This window comes from Rattus norvegicus, chromosome 6 (assembly GCF_036323735.1).
Source record: "Rattus norvegicus strain BN/NHsdMcwi chromosome 6, GRCr8, whole genome shotgun sequence".
NCBI lineage: Eukaryota > Metazoa > Chordata > Mammalia > Rodentia > Muridae > Rattus > Rattus norvegicus.
The window spans coordinates 43,353,060-43,379,352 of record NC_086024.1 but is presented as its reverse complement, the minus strand read 5'-3'; the positions used below and the strand labels follow the sequence as shown (position 1 = coordinate 43,379,352).

The 26,293-nt window shown below is 36.9% G+C and overlaps 2 long non-coding RNA genes across 4 annotated transcripts in view; one reads left to right on the top strand and one right to left on the bottom strand.

Annotated features, from left to right (window-relative positions):
• The window catches only part of LOC108351206 (uncharacterized), a 78,658-nt gene extending 69,999 nt beyond the window's left edge, over positions 1 to 8,659 (top strand). For both annotated transcript variants that reach the window (XR_005505812.2, XR_001838337.3), the window contains 3 exons: positions 3,906 to 4,032; positions 5,038 to 7,595; positions 8,081 to 8,659. This is a non-coding gene — a long non-coding RNA (uncharacterized LOC108351206). The remainder of the gene's footprint in view (positions 1 to 3,905; positions 4,033 to 5,037; positions 7,596 to 8,080) is intronic.
• Positions 1 to 26,293, bottom strand: part of LOC120103517 (uncharacterized) — an 86,746-nt gene that overhangs the window by 46,623 nt on the left and 13,830 nt on the right. For both annotated transcript variants that reach the window (XR_010052531.1, XR_005505815.2), the window contains exon 2: positions 6,195 to 6,436. This is a non-coding gene — a long non-coding RNA (uncharacterized LOC120103517). The remainder of the gene's footprint in view (positions 1 to 6,194; positions 6,437 to 26,293) is intronic.

Below are 26,293 nucleotides of genomic sequence, written 5' to 3'. Positions count from 1 at the left end.
ATAGTGAAAATATATTTATAAACTAATTATTATGTAAAAAGGTGAAATATTCTAAGAAATCATCTTTTTTCCTACACTAATAACTTTTACACTAATAACTTTTACACTAATAACTTAAAAGATATGGAAGAAGTTTAAGAGTGGCAGGTGTCAAGGCAGACTCTTAGGAGTTAAAGTTGAAATAAAAGAAACAAGACTTCGTCCACACACTGGCAAAACATAAGTAAAGGTTAAAAGGAATCCCACTTCCTCAAGATTCTACTTCTTACATAGAACAGCAAGGAGCGAGGTTCAGTCAGTCTGTAGTGCTGTGAGCAAGGTACACCTCCACACTGTGGGGAGAGCTGGGAAATAGATAACTCATTCTTTGTGATCCTGGGAGTCTGAGACTGGAAAGTGTGCACAGCATAGTAAGGAATGGGCCTCATAAGAACATAATGGTGTACAGAGAATGTTTAATCCCATTATCCTTTTGGTGTGTATCTGAAGTGTCCATCCCCTTAGCCAAAGAAGAGATACTTAACCCAGGAATGAAATTTCTGAAAAAGCTCTACTGTCAGTGGGATGGAGAGCTGTCATTTCAGAGTCTTTCCAAACATTGTAGGGCAGCAGGTCTAAAATATAATATGGCTCTTCCCTTGGTGCCTTCCAGGACAGATTCTGGAATGATCCATGTTTAAGCCTAAAATATCATAGATTAGAAACTGCCATTCATGCAGAGACGGAAAATTTTTGAAAGGTCGTTGGAGAAGCACAGAGTGTTTATATTAATGCTAAAATGTTGGATGTCTACATAGAACGGTGTGATGGAAGGCAAAACTATGGTTATGTCTCAGAGTGGGTAGGCAGGGGCCCACATACAGAGATGCCTTGTTTGGGGTTGTAGTGCATTAGGACTCCTGAGCTAGTGGATATGTTAGGGGATTTGGCCATTATTAGGTGCATAAATATTTGCTAATTGAAATGGCAGCTTAGGCTTCGACTATTTAATTCTAAGAAGATGAGCAGTTGAGCTCTATTGATTGACACTTCTTCATAAATGTCTAAGTATCTGACTCCAAGACTCCAGCAACTGAATCCGAGGAGGCAGATAGACTTGCTGCATAGGAATTGATTCTTTTTTAAAATAAATTTGTCATTTTCCAGTCAATTATTTATGTATATTTTATTGTGATATAGTTCAGGGAGAAGCTATAACATGATTTAAAATTTATCACCATGACAATATATTCTAATTGCCAGATGAAAGGAGAAATGTGTTATTCATTTATTTCAGTGCTTATCCCAATGATCTGCTTCTTAAAGGGAACTAATTTTGAATGGGAAGCTCACATGACTGTGTCAAGGGATTTACATTTATTATCTCATGCATAATCACACTTGGCTTGCGAGATAGTACCTCATTTATTTTTCTGTTTTAGGTATTTTATTTCATAGACAAGGATGATAAACTGCAAACAAACAAGCAAACAATCTCCAATAGCTAGCCAGTGAACAGGACAGAAGAAATGACAGGGTCAGTGATGTTTAAACAGCCCCATGCTGCTGCTTCTGAGACATTTAGATTGCAGAACATGTTCTTCTTATCTCATTCTTGAGAGTCTGTGCAGACTATTGAATCCCTAAGGTTTATCTTAATAAAAGTCAACCCTGAAAATACCCGGGGGATAGGAGGATTCTTTACCTCTTGTATCTTATAAAGCCAGTTTTTACATTTGTTTATTGTGTGTATGCATGTGTATGTGTACTCCCCGTGCATGCATCCACCCCTAAAGGAGTAAAGAGGGTAACTTATTTGTGTATGTATATATCCATATGCATGCATGCACCCCTAAGGAGTACAGGGGATAATGTATGTGTAGGGGTTTTCCCCATTGCATGCGTATAACCCTCAGACGTACAGGAGGTAACTAGTTTACCTCCCCCGCCCCCATGCATGCATGCATTCCTAAGGAGTACAAAGGATGATTTTTGTTAATGTGCGTGTGTGTGTGTGTGTGTGAGAGAGAGAGAGAGAGAGAGAGAGAGAGAGAGAGAGAGAGAGAACGTATGTATGTATGTATGTATGTATGTATGTATGTATGTATGTATGTATCCATTCAGGCATGCAACACAGAGAAGCATTTGCAGAAGGTGTCCCTACACGTCCATGTATTCACGGGGATCAGACTTTGTCGCCAGACTTGCCTGCAAACATTCTGTCCTTTGGAGCTGTCTTGCTCACCCTCTTGTTTCCTTTTACTCATTTCCTAATAGTATAAAACAGTGCAGAGTGCAGAGCAGAAGGGTGGACTAAACAGACTTGAGAAACATCAAAATGATACTAAATGATGAGAGAAAGATGAGAAACAGAGAATGATTGAAGTAAACAAAGCAATATTACCATTCCTTTTAGAGATTATCTTATCCTAGCCAGAATGGCCAAGAAAACAACAAAGAAGGTTATATGGAGATTTTTGTTAACAAATGCTTTTTGTTTGTTCTTGTTTGTTTAATCACTGTTTCTCATCTTTCACTCAGGTATACACTGCGCTGTCATGTGGCCCTTACATGCGTAGATTTCCTTATCCCTCTAAAACCTGTTTTTAGTTTATTTATTATACTTAACGCTCATATCGTTGTGGGCAGCTCTCAGCACTTTCAAGACTGATAGATAGTACACTCCCTTCTCAAATGCACTCAATTAACCTGCATTCAAATCCCTTCTAGGATGTTAATGAAAGAAAACTTTTCCTGCTGTAATTTGCAGAGAATCTGGATATTATGTAGACATAGGTCACTAGGAGAAAAGAAAGAAAAAAAATGATTACCTGAACCTTATGCATCTTTCATATACCATGTAATTAGACATGGTATAAAGTCTTATAGAATGGTAGGGTATATGAAAAATATTCAAAAATGTACATGACATTTAGCATTGCTTGTGTGTGTGTTTGTGTGTGTGTGTGTGTGTGTGTGTGTGTGTGTGTGAGAGAGAGAGAGAGAGAGAGAGAGAGAGAGAGAATTTGTGTGGGTATGTATGTGCTTGTGTGTACTTTGCATGTTATGAAAGAATTTCAGTGGTTTTATTATTAAAATAGCAACAAAGATATTAAAAGTTTCAAAATACTAAGTGATTACTATGATTGATTCTGCCCAAGAATTTATAGGGTATGTAACTATTTTCTTTCCTATAAATACTTTAATAAAGGCATTTTTAATTTTTATTTTGAATCTTATTGTGTCAGATTTTTAAAAAAATATCAGATTTAAAAAGATAAAAATTACCTATTTAGAAAGGAAATTACATGTAGGCACATGTAATTTCATACACATGTGTACAAATGTATCTAAATCTAACACACACAGCCTTTAAAATTCCTCCAGTCATATTAAATATTTAAGAATGAACATGTAATTTAAATTCCACTACTGCTATAGCTGTAGTTAAGTTGATGAATGTGCTTTAATCCAAGATAAGTATCAATTATTTGGGTTACTAGGTTTCTTCTCCAAAAATATAGTGTTCATGGGGCCAGGAAAGTCCATGCACATCTGCTTATTGGTAAGTCTATCCAACTTGTCACATTTCTATAGTTCAAGCTGATAAAGATTAGTACAGAAAATAACCAGATTCAGAAAGTGAGATGGAGTAAAGGATTTATATGAGTCTGCCCACATGGCATTGCATCTTTGAATCTTAAGAATCATATGAGAATTTAAAAAACTGTGAGATATCAAATAAATGTCCTGAAAAGACTTTGCATATAAATATGTCTGTTTACCACCACCAACACCACCACCACCACCATCACCACCACCACCACCACCAACAACAACAAAATGCCAAATTCGATCCCAATTAGAAATGGTTGTTCTTCACATTAACCTAATTTATATTTCCGTTCTTCATCATCACCATCCAGCAAAAACGTCCTCAGTGAACAGAAACAGATTATTCAATGTATAGGAGGGTAAGAAACAAGGGGCTGCATGGAGGAAAGCAAGAGAGAAAAAGGGGAAAAAAGAAGGAAGAAAAGAAAGATCGGAAAGGTAGGTGGCATGAAGATGACCCCTGTTTAATTCACTGGAAAAACCTATGTTAGATATGCAACTGGACAATTAATCTTTGCTATCAAAGCAGTCAGGTGAAATATGAGAATATTCACCACTGTAAACTGACATGTGTGGTTATGCTACACAGACTATATCAAGGCCAATGTTTTAGGTCAGAGGTCATGGGTGGCACAATAAGGTCAGTAGAATATAAAAGGAAGGGAATCCAGACATGGTAGGATGCTTGCTTACCTGGGCACATCCACCAAACAGTCTCCTGGTTTTTCATGTTTGTTGCTCTGGCTTACCATGTTTGCAGATATAGATATGGTTCATAGCTAGGTGTCACTATATCACACTGTTTTGTGTGTGAACTTATCTGTTCTGAACTAAATTCTCTACTAAAACTGTTGCTGAACAGAAACATTTACCTTGGATATATGAAATGACATCTATTCTCTTAGAGGACAAGTTCTATTTGGTCAAAGTGGGGTTTAAACCCATGGCCTTGAACATACTAGCTTACAGCTCTACTGCCAATCTGTAGCACTAAATTCTAGAATGCTACTATAAAATTGTTAGAAATACTGTACGTGACACCTTTTAAAGCATCTGTCTTAACAAGTTATATTTCTGTTTTAAATGAAGTGCAAATTCATTATTAGTTTTTTTATAAACTCCCCCTTCCCCCTTGTGAACCATTCATTGTAAATCATTTTAAAAAGATGTACTGTTCCCCCAAAATGTCTGTTCCTTGTGACTTTTCTATCAATTTATTATTGCTTTTAGTTCCTCATAAAAATATATTTTATTTCTTATTTCCATCTCTGTCCACACAGTGCATGTTAAACAAGGCAAACATAATTAGTTTACAAAATGAAGAAAATCTAGCTGCATGAGGCTTTAATTGAGCATCTTAAGTCTCATTCTGACACTTTAACAGCAGTTATTCCCTGCTTGAGGCAACATATATTTTATTTCCCTTTGCTTTTCACTGGTCAGGACTTCTTAGGGGAGCTTCCCAAGGAACCGATGGTCATTAATATAAATTTGAAGTCAGGGAAGAAATGAACATGGAAAATTTCCAGACTGTGCCAGTATGCTCTGACAGACCTCTGTGATTTAACATCCCTTCCTGACAGTGTGAATTATAATTAAACCACAGACATATGGAAGGCAAGTTACTGAATGTCATTTGAGCTGTCGGCATTGAGAGGGGGAGGAGGCACAAAATAGAAGATATGGAAACTAGTTTCTAAATTCATTTCTGGTTTCATAACAAAGATTGCTAGAGTAATCCTGTAGGTGTTATTAGTCATTGGCTTGGGATAATCCTACAGTAGAAGAATATGCATGCTCTGAGATACCCATCATTTCCTTTTTTATTAGATATTTTCTTTATTTACATTTCAAATGTTAACCCCTTTCCTGGTTTCCCCTCTACAAACCCCCTATCCCAGTCCCCTTCCCCTGGCTTATATAAGCGTGCTTTCCCACTCACCCACCCACTCCCTCCCATCTCCCTGCCCTGATATTCCCCTACACTGGGGCATTAATCCTTCACAGGACCAAGGTATTCTCCTCCCATTGATGCCAGACAAGGCCTTCCTCTGCTACATATGTGGCTGGCGCCATGAGTGGCTCCATGTATACTCTTTGATTGGTAGTTTAGTCCATAGGAGCTCTGGGGGGGTCTGGTTGGTTGATATTGTTGTTCTTCCTATGGGGTTGCAAACCCCTTCAGCTCCTTCAGTCCTTTCTCTAACTCCTCAATTGGGGACCCACATCAATTCTATTCCCACCAAATGTGGCCTTGCTAATGACAGCAGCAACTTCACAAATGAGAGATATCCTTTTCAATTAATGTTTTGACATGCCACAGAGAATCACTAATGCAAGAACTATGTAAATTTTGAAAGGAATGCAACCTGGGATTACGGAGCTATAGATATATGGAATTATGGTTGACTTCTCCAGGCTGGAGTGTCCTCCCAAGAGTAATAGTGGGGAACTGAGGGGATGTAAATGTCAGATGAAACTTTAAATATTTACACATATCTTAATTATTCTGTTAGTCTCCCTTAGTAGGTTAATCTTACTTTGCATTTCTTTATCTCTAGAAACTTCTATGGTATCAAACATACAGAAGAAACACTCACCACTTCTGTTGATTTATGAGTAGATTGAATGAAACACAAATCAATTTTCTTTAGATGTATGCTTTCATGGGTTTATGGTGCTGAGGTACAATACAATGTCAGGAGCAAGGAGAGGTCTTTAGATGAGAAGGCATCTGCCACATAAACTGACATTTTGACATGTGATTCTGGTTTCCTCGTCCTCTCTCATGGAACAGGGACAACATCTTTTAGAACAAAATACTACTCCAGAATAGCAAAATCTAGGGAGAAAAATTAAACTTTAACAGAACATGAGGAACAGTGGGAACATATTTCTGTATCTTTATCACTTACTAGTTACACACACACACACACACACACACACACAAAGCTAGTCTCTACAATTCGTGTACAAATTGAACAGTGTAAAAGATCCTTGTGTGGCTGAATTTAGTGGATTATTATGGTATATGTAAGTGTAGAATACCAGTCCATAATTTTTGAGCATAGATTAGAACTATTCAGTTATAGCAAATCTGTTAACATGGTTGACCAAACCTAAGTAAATCCCAATGATATTACTTCAATAAAATCAATAATTAATATCTCTCCATTAATATATATATATGTATATATATATATATATAACTTCAGAAGGATGTTGGGTTAGAATGGACATATGCTTATGATGATGACATAGTCTGTTTCTATGTTCATAAAATCATCTCCATGGTAAATTAATGATAGCCACCTTCAAGGAGACATTGTGATTTTGGCTCTTTTTTTTCAGATAATTCAGTAATCCTCAGTCTTTATGTCTGTTGCTCCCATGGTGAAGCAGAATACCTGGGTGGAGAGGATGTAGTATAGTACCCAAGCTCACCTTAGACAGGAGGAAAGGCATATGATAGAAGAGAGCTGCTCCCTTTCAGGAAGCCAGGGAGCAAAGGAGTAACAGCAGGAATCCAGAAAATACATCCTTTAAGAGTATGGCCCCTGTGATCTCCTTCTTCCAACAAAATGCCATCTTCTACCATTCCTCTCTCTCTCAGATTTTGACTTGACTGATGAATTAAATAAACCTCATCATCTAATAATCTCTGACAATGTCATCATAGACATACTCAGAGCTGTGCTTCTCTTATTTCTAATCAATTTGTCAGCCAGTGTCAACTATGAAGTCATATTATACTGTTATTCTTATACTAGTTCATAGCTCAACACTACAGCCAAAGTTCTCCTGTGAGATACTTAGAAAGTGGCTTACAAGTTCCATCCATTTGCCTGTGAATTTTAAGAAGTCATTGTTTTTAATAGCTGAGTAGTATTCCATTGTGTAAATGTATCACATTTTCTCTATCCATTCCTTTGTTGAGGGACATCTGGAACTAGAAAATATCATCCTGAGAGAGTTAGCCCAGTCACAAAAGAACACACATGGTATGTTTTCACTGATAAGTGGATATTAGGCAAAATGCTCAGAATACCATGATACTTTAAAGCTCAAGAAGAGTGAAGTTCAAAGTGTGGTTGCTTTTTCAGTCCTTCTTAGAAGGGGGACCAAAATACTCACAGGAGGTAGAAGGTCGGAGGGACTTGGGGGGAAAAGAAGAGGGGGAGGGGAAAAGGGAGGTAGGATCAGATATAGAAAGAGATGGGGATAATATACAGAGGGTCAGGAAATTGAACAGAGGTGTGTATCAATGGAGGATGGGGAACTGGGGGTAACCACCAGAATGTCCCAGATACCAGGAAAGCAAGAGGCTCCCAGGATTCAAATTTGATGAGATTAGCTGAAATGCCCATAAAAGGACGAGGGGGAGCCTATAGAGATCATATCCAAATGTTAGTCAAGGCCCCTGGTTGAGGGTTGGGACCACTCAGTCATCTCCAAATTTTTAACCCAGAATTACTCCTGTCTACAGGAAATACAGGGAGCAGAGACTGAAGGAAAGGTCATCCTGTGACTACCCCATCTGGAGATCCATATACAGACACCAAACCCAGACACTATTGCAGATGCCAAGAAGTGCTTGTTGACAGGAGGAGTCTGATAAGGCTGTCTCTTCAGAGACTCTGACAAAGCCTGAGAAGTACAGATGTGGATGCTTGCAGTCAACCAATTGGATTGAGCACGGGGACCCCAGTGGAAGAGTTGGGGAAAGGACTGAAGGAGTTGAGGGGGTTTGCAACCCCATAAGAAGAATAACAATATCAATCAACCAGATACCTGAGAGCTCCCAAGGACTTAACCACCAACCAAAGAGTACATATGGAGGGACCCATGTCTCCAGACATCAGTGGGAGGAGAGGCCCTTGGTCCTATGAAGGCTTAACGTCCCAGTGGAGGGGAATGCCAAGGTGTTGAGGTGGGAGTGGGTGGCTGGGAAGTGGAGCATCTTCATAGAAGCAGGTGGAGGGAAAATGTGATAGGGGATTTCTAGAGGGGAAACCGGGAAAGGGGATAACGTTTGAAATGTAAATAAATATCTAATAAAAAAAGAAAGAAGGTCACTTCCACAGCTCCCAACTTGCAATGCTAGATTATTAAGATTAGTTTTCTTCACTGCTTCAGTCTCTGATTAAAGGACTCCTGGTGAATGGCGTTCAGCAGTACAAGCACACATGGCTGAACAGGAATCCAGAGAGAGATTCAGAAACCAAGATATGTGCAAACTCTACCCATAGATGAACAATTATAATAACCCAACTCCCACTAGAATCACAGTTTAAAGATTTCTATCTCTTTAACATCACCCTGATGATCAGTCTTTCACCATGTGAATTTGTGACACAAACCATTATTATACAATGACAGTGTCCTTTCTTCTGTATTTTCCCTCTTTACTAGTTTTTGTTTGTTTTTTTTTCTTTTTTTACTATGGCCATGGTTCTATTACCTTGTTCTCGTAATGTGGAAACAGTTCAACTAAAATTCTTTGAAAAATCAACTATTGATAAAAATCTCAGTATAAACACTGCTTTGAGTCTAGGGGTGACTTTATTATTTCTTCACACTATTTGAAATCTTCTCGGATACTCAGATTATTTATTTTCAAAATCTATAATAATTTTTTCCTTACAACACTAGGCTAGAAAGCAATTCCTCTATCTATCCCCTTGATGCCATGAAAGAAAACCCAAAATAACAACCATGGCCAACTTGATCTTCCCCTTACCTAGTGACCTAGAGGGAGCTCTAGGCAGTGCACCGCACTTTTTTTCAGTTCTTCGAAAAAGCATTGACATCCTGGAAAAACCTATTGCAACTGTGACCATGGGCAACAATGATCATGGGTAGCAATATACTCTCTAATTCTAGATTCTGGAGAGGTAGTTATACTGGAGAATGCATTACGTTCTCAGTAGAAGTATTTGTCTGACACACTATCACAGAATTCAAGCTTTGTGTAAAATTTACAAAGATCTATTCTTTGACATCTTGAGCAAAACCATTGATGTTTAGATAGCATGCATTCTCACATACACAAATATGTGCTTCCCTGGCCCCTAAAAGAGATGGCTATTCCTTAAAACCATGGCCTGTACCTTCACGTCTAAAGTTGTCTTTAGGAACATGTGAACATGTTCCATTCCAATTGTTTCTGTGATACCCGAGAACAAGGACTCTGTCAATCCCCTCTAGTATTCTCACCCACAGAGGCCAAGAGAGAAAATGTTAGTGTTGATTTATAACAACACTTTCAAGACTGCTTGATATGCGGAAACAGAAAACTAGTAGGAATCAGCTGATCTTTTCCTCAGGTATTTATGCTGTGTGCATGTTCATGTGTGAGTAGATGCATGTGTGAATGAATGAATGAACACAGAAAACAGAGGCCTACCTTTCGTGTTATCTCTCAGACTTCCAGACACCTTCCATCTTCTTTTGTATAGCAAGGTTCCCTCTACATGTTTTCTTTTTATAGAAAATAGATTCTTTCTCCTACAGTATATCCTAATATAGAGTTTCCCATCTTTCTACTCCTCCCAGTTTCTTTCTACTTCTCCTACCCTCCACATCTACTTACCTTCCGTCTCTCATTACAAAAGAACAGGCTTCCAAGAGACTATAATCAAACATGCTAATATAAGATATAATAAAATAAAGCAAAAACGATCATATCAAAAACTATCATATCAGTGTAAAACAGTCCTAAGAGCAGGTACAAGTGTTAGAGACCTACAGAGTTTCACAGTCAGAAGTTCCATAAAACTAGTAAGTTCATAGCTATAATCAGTGTCTATGGAGAAAATAAGATATTTCATAATAAAGTCAAATTTAAACAGTCTATCTACAAACGCAGTCAACCTAAAAAGGTTAATGGCGCCCTGAAAACACAATAAATAAATAAAATCAAAAGAAGGGAAACACACACACACACACACACACACACACACACACGAAACGAACAGTACCACTACCAAAATAAGAGGAATAAACAATCACTGTTAAGTAATTATGGTTCAAAATCAAAGGTCTCAATTCCCTAATAAAAAGATACAGACTAACAGAATGGATATGAAGACATAATTTATCCTTCTGCTGAATCCAAACACCATACCTCCACATCAAAAATAGATATTACCTAAGGGCAAAAGATATTTCAAGCAAACAGACCCAAGAAACAAGCCACTTTTATATCTAACAAGATAAACTTCAAACCAAAACTAATTGAAAGGGATAGGAAATTATACTACCTACTCACAAAGGAGAAATCCACTAAGATGACATTTTAACTTTTAATATTTACATCCCAAATACAAAAGGCACTCATGTTTGTAAAAGAAACAGTACCGCAACCTACATCACATATTGTCCATCACACACCGTTTTTGGGACACTTCAGTATCCCACGCTTGACAATGAGCAAGTCAATCAGGAATAAACTACACAGAAATACTGGACCAAACAGATGTGATAATCCAAATGAACCTAGCAGATATTTACAGAAAATTCCATCCAACCATACGGGAATATATCTGTTCCTCTGTACCTTATGGAACTTTCTCCAAATTGACCACATAATCAGATTCATATTACATCTCAAAATATGCAAAAAAATTAAAAATACATGAAAATAACCCCTTGTATTCTAACAAACCACCAGGAATTAAAGCTAGATATCAAAACTATAAAAATAACAGAAAATGGAAACTCATGGAAACTGAAGAACTCTATATTGTATGAAAAGCAAGGCAAGATAGAAATAAAGAAAGAAATTAAAGTCTTTTGAGAATTCAATGAAAATTAATACATAGAATATTCAAACTTATGGGACACAATACAATTAGTGCTAAGAAATGTTCATAGGGCTAATTGCCCATGTAAATGCCAGACACTTCTAAGAATTTAACACCACACCTAAAAAATCTTGAACTAAAACAAGTAATCACACCAAGAGAAGTAGAAGGCAAGAAATAATCAAACTCAGGACAAAATCAATAAAATAGAAACAAAGAGAACAATATTAAAAAGAAATCAATGAAACAATGAGTTGGTTATTTGATAAAATTAACAAGATACAGGAGCAGCAAATCCTCTGCATCTGAGACACTGCTGGAACCTGAAGGGACCGACCGGATAAACAGTTCTCTGTACCCAAATCCCGTGGGAGGGAGAGCTAAACCTTCAGAGAGGCAGACACGCCTGGGAAACCAGAAGAGACTACACTCTGCCCACATCTCTGACTCCAGATGAAAACACCAAACGCCATCTGGAACCCTGGTGCACAGAAGCTCCCGGAAAGGGTGGTGGAGATATTCCTGGTTGCTGCCCCTGCGGAGAGCTCATATGCAACACCCCACGAGCAAACTTGAGCCTCGGGACCACAGGTAAGACAAACCTTCCAGCTCCAAGCGACCTGCCTGGTGAACTCAAGACACAGGCCCACAGGAACAACTGAAGACCTGTAGATAGGAAAAACTACACGCCCGAAAGCAGAACACTCTGTCCCCATAACTGGCTGAAAGAAAACAGGAAAACAGGTCTACAGCACTCCTGACACACAGGCTTATAGGACAGTCTAGCCACTGTCAGAAATAGCAGAACAAAGTAACACTAGAGATAATCTGATGGCGAGAGGCAAGTGCAGGAACCCAAGCAACAGAAACCAAGACTACATGGCATCATCAGAGCCCAATTCTCCCACCAAAGCAAACACGGAATATCCAAACACACCAGAAAAGCAAAATCTACTTTCAAAATCATATTTGATCATGATCATGGAGGACTTCAAGAAAGGCATGAAGAACTCCCTTAGAGAAACACAGGAAAACATTAATAAACAAGTAGAAGCCTACAGAGAGGAATCGCAAAAGTCCCTGAAAGAATTCCAGGAAAACATAAATAAACAAGTAGAAGCCTATAGAGAGGAATCACAAAAATCCCTGAAAGAATTCTAGGAAAACACAATCGAACAATTGAAGGAATTAAAAATGGAAATAGAAGCAATCAAGAAAGGACACATGGAAACAACCCTATAGGAAACCAAAGGAAGAGACAAGGAGCCGTTGATAGAAGCATCACCAACAGAATACAAGACATAGAAGAGAGAATCTCAGGAGCAGAAGATTCCATAGAAATCATCGACTCAACAGTCAAAGATAATGTAAAATGGAAAAAGCTACTGGTCCAAAACATACAGGAAATCCAGGACTCAATGAGAAGATCAAACCTAAGGAAAATAGGTATAGAAGAGAGTGAAGACTCTCAGCTCAAAGGACCAGTAAATATCTTCAACAAAATCATAGAAGAAAACTTCCCTATCCTAAAAAAAGAGATACCCATAGGCATACAAGAAGCCTACAGAACTCCAAATAGATTGGACCAGAAAAGAAACACCTCCCAACACATAATTGTCAAAACACCAAATGCACAAAAAAAAAAAGAAAGAATATTAAAAGCAGTAAGGGAAAAAGTCAAGTAACGTATACAGGCAGACCTATCAGAATCACACCAGACTTTCACCAGAAACTATGAAAGCCAGAAGATCCTGGACAGATGTCATACAGACCCTAACAGAACACAAATGCCAGCCCAGGTTACTGTATCCTACAAAACTCTCAATTAACATAGATGGAGAAACCAAGATATTCCATGACAAAACCAAATTTACACAATATCTTTCTACAAATCCAGCACTACAAAGGATAATAAATGGTAAAGCCCAACATAAAGAGGCAAACTATACCCTAGAAAAAGCAAGAAACTAATCGTCTTGGTAACAAAACAAAGAGAAGAAAAGCACACAAACATAACCTCACATCCAAATATGAATATAACAGGAAGCAATAATCACTATTCCTTAATATCTCTTAACATCAATGACCTCAACTCCCCAATAAAAAGACATAGATTAACAAACTGGATACGCAACGAGGATCCTGCATTCTGCTGCCTACAGGAAACACACCTCAGAGACAAAGACAGACACTACCTCAGAGACAAAGACAGACACTACCTCAGAGTGAAAGGCTGGAAAACAACTTTCCAAGCAAATGGTCAGAAGAAGCAAGCTGGAGTAGCCATTCTAATACCAAATAAAATCAATTTTCAACTAAAATTCATCAAAAAAGATAAGGAAGGACACTTCATATTCATCAAAGGAAAAATCCACCAACATGAACTCTCAATCCTAAATATCTATGCCCCAAATACAAGGGCACCTACATACGTTAAAGAAACCGTACTAAAGCTCAAAACTCACACTGCACCTCACTCAATAATAGTAGGAGATTTCAACCCCACTCTCATCAATGGACAGATCATGGAAACAGAAACTAAACAGAGACGTAGACAGACTAAGAGAAGTCATGAACCAAATGGACTTAACAGATATTTATAGAACATTCTATCCTAAAGCAAAAGGATATACATTCTTCTCAGCTCCTCATGGTACTTTCTCCAAAATTGACCATATAATTGGTCAAAAAACGGGCCTCAACAGGTACAGAAAGATAGAAATAATCCCATGCGTGCTATCAGACCACCATAGCCTAAAGCTGGTCTTCAATAACAATAAGGGAAGAACGCCCACATATACGTGGAAGTTGAACAATGCTCTACTCAACGATAACCTGGTCAAGGAAGAAATAAAGAAAGAAATTAAAGAGTTCTTAGAATTTAATGAAAATGAAGGTACAACATATCCAAACTTATGGGACACAATGAAAGCTGTGCTAAGAGGAAAACTCATAGCTCTGAGTGCCTGCAGAAGAAACAGGAGAGAGCATATGTCACCAGCTTGACAGCACACCTAAAATCTCTAGAACAAAAAGAAGCAAATACACCCAGGAGGAGTAGACGGCAGGAAATAATCAAACTCAGAGCTGAAATCAGCCAGGTAGAAACAAAAAGGACCATAGAAAGAATCAACAGAACCAAAAGTTGGTTCTTTGAGAAAATCACCAAGATAGATAAACCCTTAGCCAGACTAACGAGAGGACACAGAGAAATGTAAATAAGAAATACTCAAGTTAATAAAAAAAATGAAAAAAAATTAACAAGATAGACAAACCCTTACCCAAACTAACTAAAAGGCGAAGAGAGAGTATAGCCAAATTGACAAAAGCAGGAGAAAAGAGGTGGGACATGACAACAGAAACCAAGATAATCCAGAAAATCATAAGGTTTCAAATTGGAAAATCTAAAAGCAATAAATAATTTTCTTGATAGGCACCACTTACCAAATTTAAATCAAGTTCAGATAAGTGATTTAAATGGACCTTTAACCCCTACTGAAACGGAAACAGTCATTAAAAGTCTTCCAACCAAAATGCAGGGCCCAATGTTTTTAGCACAGAACTCTACCAGCCTTTCAAAGAAGGTCTAATGTCAATATTCCTGAAGTTATTTCACAAAATAGAAACAGAAGAACATTGACTAATTCATTTTATGAGCCACAGTTACTCTGATACACAAATTACATAAGGACTCAATAAAAAAACAAGATTATAGACCAACTTTCCTCCTAAGCATAGAAGCAATAACATTCTTGCAAAACAAATTCAAGAACTGAAGTGGAAGTTTCTGGATATGTCAGCTAAAACAGACTCATGTGGTATTTTGCTAAGGCAAGACCCATGAGAGGATATGTGACGTTTGGAGAGAGTATACAAAAAAAAAATCACATTTTATAGCTAAGGACCAAAAACACTGTCAAAAAATGTATCTCAAACTACCTCTGAGTTGTTAAATGGTTCCCAGAACACTTTCCTTCAGCATCTTCTCTACCTGCTGCCATATCTTGCCTTTGATTAGGGAGAATCTCACAACTGCTGTCTCTCTTGTGTTGTTCACTTTGACTGGCTGCATATCTCCCTAGTTGTTCAATCCAAATGTTAGGGAAGACACATTAAGTGTAGCCTCTATTAGAATACTGATAATATTCAAACTTGATGAGAGCTAATTGTATGTTAATGAAATTCCAGAAGAAAAGAAAAATCATAGAATAGCATGTAGATTTTGGTCAGATTGTATCTTATCAAATCAGTTCCTATATCTTTTATTGTTCTTCATTTATTATGAGTCTGTCCATAGCAGCCATGGCTAATACTTCAATTAGTAATAGTGTATTTGTTCATAGTTTCTTCTTGGTTAAAGATAACATAAATAATTTTCTAGATTTTAGAAATATTTTTAAAGGACAAGATCACAGTAAAATGTATAAAGAATTCCAGGAATCTGACCATAGCCCTGGGGATAAGGGGAGATATACCTGTGTCTGTTCTTTGCTTTCTATCTGATAAATGATTCCATTTTTAAAATCTCAATTTCTAAAACATATACTTTATTAATATAACATAACTTAACCTTACATTGCCTCACATAATTCAAGAGAACCCTAATTTTTATCTTAAGAAAAATCAATGCAAGCTTAAGGTTAGCATAGTCTATATGGCAGTTGCAGGCCACCCAGGGACACACTGACCATTTCACATAAATTAAATGCCTAAGGAGCAATATTTATCTGTCATGTAACAGTTAATTTTACTGAAATATATTAATCTTATAATGAAACATTATTTTGTTATAATATAGTGAGTTATTAATATTCTGTTAGCATTCATCATAATAGTATAATACAGCTGGGTTCTCTCTCTGTGTCTATGTGTTTTTGACTGGGTCGTCTCTGTGTATGCCTGTGTCTCTGTTCATGCTTGTGTGTGTCTGTGTGTCCATGTATATGCAAGTGGATATGTTAACAGTTTTACTTCTTAGGAATGTATAGAAATTTAGAATTCTGTATAGAAAAAAGCAATATCAACAACTAACCCATACTATACAGACTTGTAAACCCCAGAGTCCTTGTTATTCGTTTGCTGCATTGGTCTTTCATAAGATTATATTTAGAAGTAAGATTTTTATAAAATGATTAAGTTTGGTTCTCTCATAAGAAAAGTGTTCTTATGATGAATTAGGTTTTTTGTAAGACAGTGAAGACATAGAAATATTTGTCAATACGTACAAGCAAGGACAGCAGCTTGCATGAACAGGCAGTGAGAAGGCAGGTGCCTACTAGCCAGGAGGCCAGTTTCCTCTGTGCTTCCATTAATCAATACGTGTCTTGGTCTTGGACTTCTTTTCATATAATTCTGTAAAAGATGCTGTTAGATTCTGAGAGCAGCTGAGGCAGTTTATGAAATCTATTGTAAGATAACAGCCAGTCAAAAGTATGGGTACCATCTTCATGAATCTGTGTGTCTCATATATATAAGAATATATATATATATATATAAGAATATATATATAAGAGTATATATATTGTTGCTGTATTCAGACAAATAACAATTGTGTGTTACTTGCTATGTTCTGTGTTGGAATCTGAAACATAAAGACAATCAATAAACACATCTGACCACGAGAATCCAGCCTAGCAATGAAGACAGGGACTAGTTGATCTTCCAATGCAGTTCACAATAGAGGAACGAGTAGTGAACAAAGAAATCAATGGTCGGATTGCCATGGGTAGCTCTATAAGGATGCTTAGATCAAAGTGTAAGCAGACCTAGATTTTCAATGGCTAAAACTAATAAAAATATAGTCGTGGTTAGACTTTTAAAATATACAGCATACAAAAGCATAGCAATGTTAGAAAGCATGATCATTTAAAATGTATTTATGCTAGAAATAGCTTTTAATTTTACTTTTCATTAAAGTGAGACACAAGGAATTTAGAGTCAATTAGCTCTCTAAAGTTGGTTAGAACAAAATTACATCTTAAACACATGTCATTCCAGAAGCAAATATTTCCTATTATTTTAGCTAATTTTGCAGATAAATTACATCAAATTAACCACGTATTGAATTTTCAGTTTGTCCATTTATATATTTTGTTTTCAGAGCAGAAGATAAAACTAAACTTGGCTCTATTCTCAGGACACATTCTCATCATTTTCTCTCCCTGTCTCATTCTTCCACTCTCTCTTTCACCACAGACACACATATTCTCTCTCTATCTCTATCTCTATCTCTGTCTCTGATTCTCTCTCTCTCTCTCTCTCTCTCTCTCTCATGGATTTAATCTCGTATAAATGTTATGGGCTAATTCAATGCTCATTTCACAGACAACAAACTTCTTGAGATGTTAACATTAGTATATCCTGGCTCTCAGATACGATCACCTTTTATTTATTTATTTGATTATTTATGGTGTGTGTGTGTGTGTGTGTGTGTGTGTGTGTGTGTGTGTGTATTAAGTGTATAATGTACATGGATGTACCCATGTTGTTCACATATATGGGCACAAAAGTGAACAGTTTGTATCCATGACTCTTCTTAGGATAGGATGTCTCCCTGAACGAGGAGCTAAAGTGGCAGCCAGCAAGCCCCAATATTCCTCTTGCTTTCATCCATTACTGTACTGAGGTTACAGGCACACCATTCTGGCTTTTTTTTTTCTTTATCTGAGTCCTTATGTTGTTGCTTCTCAGTTGAGATTTCCTCATTTTTATCAACATGACTTGGTTTTGGTGTGCTGGGACTTTGTATTCAGAAGGAAATCACATCACAGTTAAACTTGTGTTTGAATAAAACCTCAATTTCAGAGCCAAAATGAATGTGAGGATTTGAGTGCCGCTCTCCAGGTCCCTTATATGTGGGAGCTCAACACTCAGTGTCTCTTTCATGGAAAGCTATGTATTGTCTCTAAGGGTTAGAGCTTTCAATTTTTTATCTCTGAGGTTTGCTATGCCCTGTTCTACCATTGTTTTTATTTGTAAAAAGCTTTCTGGTGTATTTTACCAGGAGTAGCTTTCTCATCTCTAACCTCATTTTGTCTAATATTTTTCAGAAATGGAAATTTCACATGCATGTGCACCTTGGATATTTGATATTTAAGTGTAGTTATTTTACATTTTGTGCCACTGTTTTAATGATCTTTATGTTGTATATGAGAATATTACATAAACATAGTTATTGTAAAGATTAATGAAAAAAGCGATGGATATACATTTAATCTACAGTATTTATTCATTTTCTGTGTTTGCACTAAGTCCTTGGTAAGTAATTACAACATGTGTGTTCTATTGAGTAACAATAGAGAAAACAGAGTATTCTCATACATTATAAATGTTTTCTCCTTAAATGTCCCAATAGATTTATATAATCACAATATGAATTCTGAATTATACATTAAATACTTTGATCTATGATTTTAAACGTAAATTTCTGGACCAATGCACACTTGTTACAATAGCCATCTTATGTGTTTAGCCAAGAATAATGAGACTGAAGTAACAGAGTTAGAGACTCCTATTGCCACAGGACCATGTCAGACACCTATTGTGTAGCAGTCAGATTAAATCAAACACAAGAATTTGGGTCACAAAATGAGTATTCAAGCTTCAAAGTGAACAGAATTCCGTGCATATTACCACAGTTTTCCCTCAACTATGCCTTGAATAGGCAGTGAAAATTATTTCATATTTCTGAATATCCTATTTTCTTTTATAGCTTCTCTGTTGCACTTACGTGATTTAGATTGAAATGCCTTTAAAAAAATCAGACACTAAATTTATCACCTCTGAATGGCAATCTGGAAATCAATAGTGTACACTTGGCAGCATCTAACATCAGAAACAATTATACACTCAAAATATACACTTAGCTTAAAATTGTGTTGACAAGTGAGTTGGCCACAGCTGTCATAGTATCTGTGGCCAACAATAATACAAGCATATTTGTGGGGAAAGTAATCAGAAGTGACTGAAATGTAAATCAGACCTCAACCTGAATCATACAGTTATCATACATAAAAACACTGTTGGTCTCAAATTTATCCTGAAAAACAGCAGTCAGAACCAAACATTGCTCTTAAAATCTGCAAATGTTATTAAAAAATAGCAAAAGCTACCCTGTCATTTCTCACAATGGACGTTATACATCCTCGCATAAATACATACAATTATTAAGTGCATACTGTGTTTTGCATAGAGAGCTATTAATTTTGAGATGCAATTTGCTTATTCATTTACTTAATTTATGCCAAAGTGAGTAATCATTCTTGTGAGAAATGGATCCTTCATGTTTTCACTGCATTACTTCATTTAGGCTACAGAACACATCTATAAGTTATATTCTAGGACACAGAAAGTTTTAAAAATACAACCAAATTCCCATAATATATCAATCATTACATCAAATTTTCATCTACATAATGTGTAACCAGTTCTTCCAGTAATTTTGCCAAATAAATGGAACACCAAACAGATGAGTGGCCTAAGAATCATTTTTAAAATTAAATTGCCATTTTAATTAGAATATTATACATGTGCTGTTCTATACTCTCTGTGTACTGAGTGCACACATAAGCACACATGTGTCTACTCAGTAGTTGTCCCAGGTTGTCAGGCTTAGACTGAAAATCCTTTCTATACATGCATCATGAATAGTCTGGGAATGCGCTTTGCCTTATGCAGGATAATGTGACCATGTCTTGATGTTGAATATGTGGACCTGCCTTCTCCTGAAGGAAAGTTTATGTCACATGTTAAAATTGCCTTTGCATCGATGAAGCTGGCACAGACCCCTAAGGCATTGCAAGCCTTGTCTGAGTGCAGATTTCTGGGTAAAGTGGTTGATGCTGAGGTTAGCCATAAGAAAAAAGTCCACTTTCTTGTCTTAGCTACAAGTCCCTCCCAGCAAATATCAAGTTATGTGACAGTTTTTGTGACTGAAAAATTCAGAATTTCCTTGGTGCTCACATCTGGTGTCAGATTCTTATATCATGCACAATGCCTGTGGATCATGTTTTAAAATAATTTCAATCAATCATTTCATTACTCTGTATGTCCACATCATATTTTAAGCCACATGTTGACTGTTAGAGACAGCAATTTTCCTTGTCTGTGAAAGAGGTGGGGTCTCTTCACTGTAACAGAGTCATGGAAAATACACAAATACACTGGTGTTATACTTTTAAGACAGCCAGTGAATAAAATTGGAAAACAGAAATAATCTCACATTTGAGAAATCTTGTAAAAAATTAAAAAAAATTATAAAGAAACTGATGACAAAGGCCATAGTAATGACGCTGACTTGAAAGGAAGAAATTATACTTTTAGTAAAATGATCAAGAATGCCTATACATTTTTATTATTACTTCCTTTGTTTTTAACATTTTAATATAATATCCTACTTCCCTTTCTTCACCCCAAACTCTTGCATATATCTACTCCTGGTCATTTCTGTCTTTCAAATTCCTGGCTTCTATTTCATTAATTATCGATATATATACATATATATATGTATATATATATATTCATTCCTAGTTATAGCCTGTTCAGTCTGTATAATGTTACTTGCATATGTTTTCTTGCCTACATCACTGGGTTAGTGAAGCTATAGAGTTAGGACAATCCACATTTTACTAAACTTGCATAATCCTAACTACACTCTAAATTCTGTCTTTATCCCCACAGATATGTGAAACCCTCAACCCTCATGAAGGAAACACTTCTTTGCAACACCAGGGTTCATTAAAGAATCTGTGTGCCATTTTAAGGAAGGGTAGACATCAGAGACATAACAAAACTAGGATTTTGGACATGTAAATGACAGATTAAGAAAACAAATGGATTTAGAAGTGGTTCAGCTGTTCAGAAAGCTGTCACGCACTGTTACCAAAATTACAGTAGTCTGGAACTCTGATGAGCTTGGAACTGTGGATCAGCATGCGCATTGTGTGTAGATGATCATCCAAATTGCTGAAGGCCTATGTTGTCTGAGTTAGTGCCGCTTGCTGCCCTGTAGAACAGGCGGGAACTAAGGCCACTGCCTACATAGGCTGAGAGTTTAAAACGCTAAAGTACTTTATTTTCAATTTCTTTTTATAACTCTATAGGAGTCAACTTATTTTTTCCATTCTATATAATGAATCAGACCCAGGAATGAATGTATGTATTATTGATATGTATGCATTCCAGACTAGTGATTTTTAGTAAGATTGAATATTATTTATTGAACTTCACTAGATTTCAGCAACGTCATTGAAAAGGAGGCAGCTGAGTTTTAATAAGCAAGCCATTAACTTCTGATTGTTTTCAAAGTAGGGTTACTAGCTCACACCAAGTTAAAATATAAAGGTTAACACATAAACAAACTCTCTTCATAGGAAGAACTTCCCAAATTTGTCGCCATTCTTATTTACAGATTTCAATAAATCGATTTTTTATTTCATTCAAAATTTGGGGATTGGGATTAAAAAATGCAAATTATGTATTTTTAATAAGACCAAGCATAGTATGTTTTAATGAATAAAAATTACCTGTTGCTTTTGTTAATGTGTTTTATCAATCTCACATTTTTCTCACCATATATTTAACTGATATTTATCAAGAAAATGATGCTGGTCAGTTACCCTTAAAGAATATAGCTGTGCTATGCTTTACACCCATTCAGAGCCTGCCCCACATGTGGCCCATACATATACAGCCACCAAACTAGATTAGATGGATGAAGCAAAGAAGTGCAGGCCAGCAGGAACCGGATGTAGATCTCTCCTGAGAGACACAGCCAGAATACAGCAAATACAAAGGCGAATGCCAGCAGCAAACCACTGAACTGAGAATAGGACCCCCGTTGAAGGAATCAGAGAAAGAACTGGAAGAGCTTGAAGGGGCTGAGACCCCATATGTACAACAATGCTAAGCAACCAGAGCTTCCAGGGACTAAGCCACTACCTAAAGACTATACATGGACTGACCCTGGACTCTGACCTCATAGGTAGCAATGAATATCCTAGTAAGAGCACCAGTGGAAGGGGAAGCCCTGGGTCCTGCTAAGACTGAACCCCCAGTGAACGTGATTGTTGGGGTGAGGCGGCAATGGGGGGAGGATGGGGAGGGGAACACCCATATAGAAGGGGAGGGGAAGGGCTTAGGGGGATGTTGGCCCGGAAACCAGGAAGGGGAATAACAATCGAAATGTAAATAAGAAATACTCAAGTTAATAAAGAATAAAAAAATCGTATTTCTCTCTCATCCATGTTCTTTTTAAGATATCAACCTTATAATCTGTTAAAATGTGAAGATACATAAACTTATTTCTGTTATACTATAAATATTGCATGACTTATCTTTCTCATTCTATCTCACAAATTTTTATTATATTTATTTAATGGGTGCACATGCATGTGCTCATGTGCATTCACGTGTGTCATGATGAACACGTAGTGGTGAAAGCACAGCCTGTAGCCCAGGTGTCTCTCCCACCACACTATCTATGTTCCGTGTGATGAACTTGGACTCTAAGGCTTTGACTAATGCCCTTATCTCCTGGGTTAGTTTTCTTGCCCCCCCCCAATTGCCTTTAAAATATTTTGTTTGGGGAGACTTGTTTATTTTACATGTATAAGTATTTTGCCTTTTTGTTTGTTTGCATGTGTGTGCCGGGTGACATCAGAGTTCACAACAAGGTGTCGGATCACATGGGGACTGTTCTTGCAGATGCTTGTGAACCACCACATGGGTGCTGGAAAAGAACACAGGTCTTCTGCAAGAGCAGAATACGTAATATGTATACTTATTACATGTATGAATCTGGATATTAGATTCTCAACAAGACTAAAATCCCTCTTCCAGTCTATCCAACAATACACTCATTACACATGGCTCTAGTACACAGAAGGTGGGAAGTCAAGTTATGTGACAGTTTTTGTGACTGCAAAATAATCAGATTTTCTGAGTTTGTTTTCCATTATATCAAGTAGAAATTTTATTTTCATAGATTTAGTATAAAGAAAAATTCCTTTAAAAGATACTTATTTTTAACTCACCTTTCTTTTTTTCTCCATCTTTACTAAATTGGGTATTTCTTATTTACATTTCAATTGTTATTCCCCTTCCCGGTTTGGTTTCCAGGCCAACATCCCTCTAACCCCTCCCCTTCTATATTGGTTTTCCCCTCCCCATCCTCCCCCCACTACCACCCTCCCCCCAACAATCACGTTCACTGGGGGTTCAGTCTTGGCAGGACCCAGGGCTTCCCCTTCCACTGGTGCTCTTACTAGGCTAGTCATTGCTACCTATGAGGTTGGAGCCCAGGGTCAGTCCATGTATAGTCTTTAGGTAGTGGCTTAGTCCCTGGAAGCTCTGGTTGTAAACTCACCTTTCTTAACAAGTCTCATAAGTACACAGTAGTTTGCAAATACCTAAACAATTTTTCTACCCAGTATGTACACTGCCAGTCAAAACTTTCACAATTTTCATATAACTTTGTGAATACCGTCTTTACACTTAAAGGCCATGTATATTCACTGTTACTTAACACATACAAATTCTACTTACTTCAATACTTACACTGTCTACCACATTATTCTGAGAGATATTTAATCAACCTGGTGGTGTATTTGATGTTTTTAGAAATAATACAGACTTAAGGCACCTTTAGAATACAGTAGTTAACCAAATCTAATAGCATCCCAGATCCATATAGCATGGTCACACAACCAATAAGAGCATAGAGAATACCAGTGAGCATCATGAGGGATCACCTGCAGAACTCATAAATGAAGAGATGCACAGCAGTCTAGTGAGTTTTTATTCAAGAGAAATGGCCAAGGCTTACTAATAAGAGTGCACATTCCACTTTTTAACTTTCTTCAAATTCTGATCTCTCTTTTTACCTCTGTGGCAATGTAAAAGCCTTGTCTACATGGGAAATCCTAGAACAGCGAGCTAGAAAAAAATGACTATGACAAGGAACTCCTTCCAAAGACACATAGCTAAAGGATTGTCACTGTTGAACTTGGATGAAATCTGCTTTTAATAAAACCATCCAAAAGATAGGTGTTCATCTGTCATAACTTTTTTCACCACAGAGAACCCTACATTCAGGGCATTTTTTGAAAAGGATCAGGGCAGTCAGTTAATAATGTAAGTGTTGTGGTGGCAATGCTAGTCAGGACAGACACAAAGATAACCAAAAAGCTTCAGAGTAAAATCTGAAGAATGAGATATAAATACACGGATTTAGAAACATTTAATTATCCTTGGACTCTTGTAGATTAGTTAAAAGGTCATGGTTGTTTGCAACTCCCAAACGGCCTTAAGAATATGTAGTCATTTAACTCTGCCAAACTCTGTCCATAATTAAAGAAGGTCAAGATAGATTTTTTCCATGTGAAGCATTAAAACTATGATCCTCCATCCACCATGTGTTTTGAAAAGGGCTCCTTAACATTGCACACGTGCTAATATTGTCTACTAATTATATAACAACTAAGGTAACAAGTAGAAAAGAGAATTTGTATGCTATTTCTTTTTGTAGAACATGGGATATTGGTATAACCTTGTTAAATAAATCAGTTAAGAAAGCTTACAGAATAAAAGATACATACAGAGGACAATTACATTCAAGTATATTATAAAGGAAAATTTCACGGACTGAAATGACAAGTCAACTTTTAGTAAAATTTAAGCAAGCAAATATTTGGGTTAACATTTAAAATATTATTGATGTTATTTTTTTCTTTTTTCTTTTCTTTTTCTTTCTGGAGCTGAGAACCGAACCCAGGGCCTTGCGCTTGCTAGGCAAGTGCTCTACCACTGAGCTAAATCCCCAACCCCCTATTATTTTTACTGTGTATTTGTGATGGTGGCTAGTTATGATGTACACATGCCATAATGTTGCTGTGTAACCCAGAGAACAGTTTTGTAGAATTAGTTCTTTTTTTCCCCACTTTTACGTGTGTTAGGAGTCTCAAACTTAGGTTGCCAGGCTTGTGTAGCAAATGCATTTATCCACTGAGTCATCATTGTTGCCACTTCTGAGTATGACTTATTCACAGTTCAATTACTGTGAAGACACACCATAACCATGGCAACTCTTATGAAAAAACAATATTTAATTTAAATGGGACATCGCTTACAATTTTAGAGGCTTAGTCCACTCTCATCATGGTAGGGAATATAGCAGCAGGCACGATAGGCATGGTGCCGGAGAAGTAGATGAGAGCAGCACGATCTACAGATTGAGAACAAGAACTAAGCCTGCCCGGGGCTTTTGCAACCTCCAAGCCCACCCCCCCCCGACACACTTTCTTCAAAAAGGCCACACTTCCTAATCTTTCTATTCCTATTAAAAAGTTTCACTCCCCAGTGACTAAGCAGTCCAATTTGTGAGCATGTGGAAGCCATTCATATTCAGACAACCACATGGTAATCTTAATATAATAAGTTAAATTATCTACACTAAAAACTGTGGTTATACATTGTAAGAAATCCAAATAAATAAAGTCAATGGAAAGATACGCATGTCCCTGGTTCGGAAAGTAGAGTCATTAAGTGACAAGAATGTACCATTTTGTACAACTTGATCACAAATTCATCATAACAAAAGGAATACTGAAAAGGGGTAGAGGGATTAAATCAAATTTATTTCAATTATTATATCTATAAATATAATGGGAACCTGGCTTCAGGACAAAAATATAGTTTCAGGGAGTATAACTGAGAATCCATAAAAAATTAATATTTTCCCATTCATTTTCAGCAAAAGATCCTGGGTTAAGTAAGGGGAATAAATATTGTTCTCAATAACTGTAACTGCCACGATGATTTCATAGACAAAGTAAAATCATTACACAAACTCATATACGCACACAGATACACACACATGCACACACACAAGCACACAC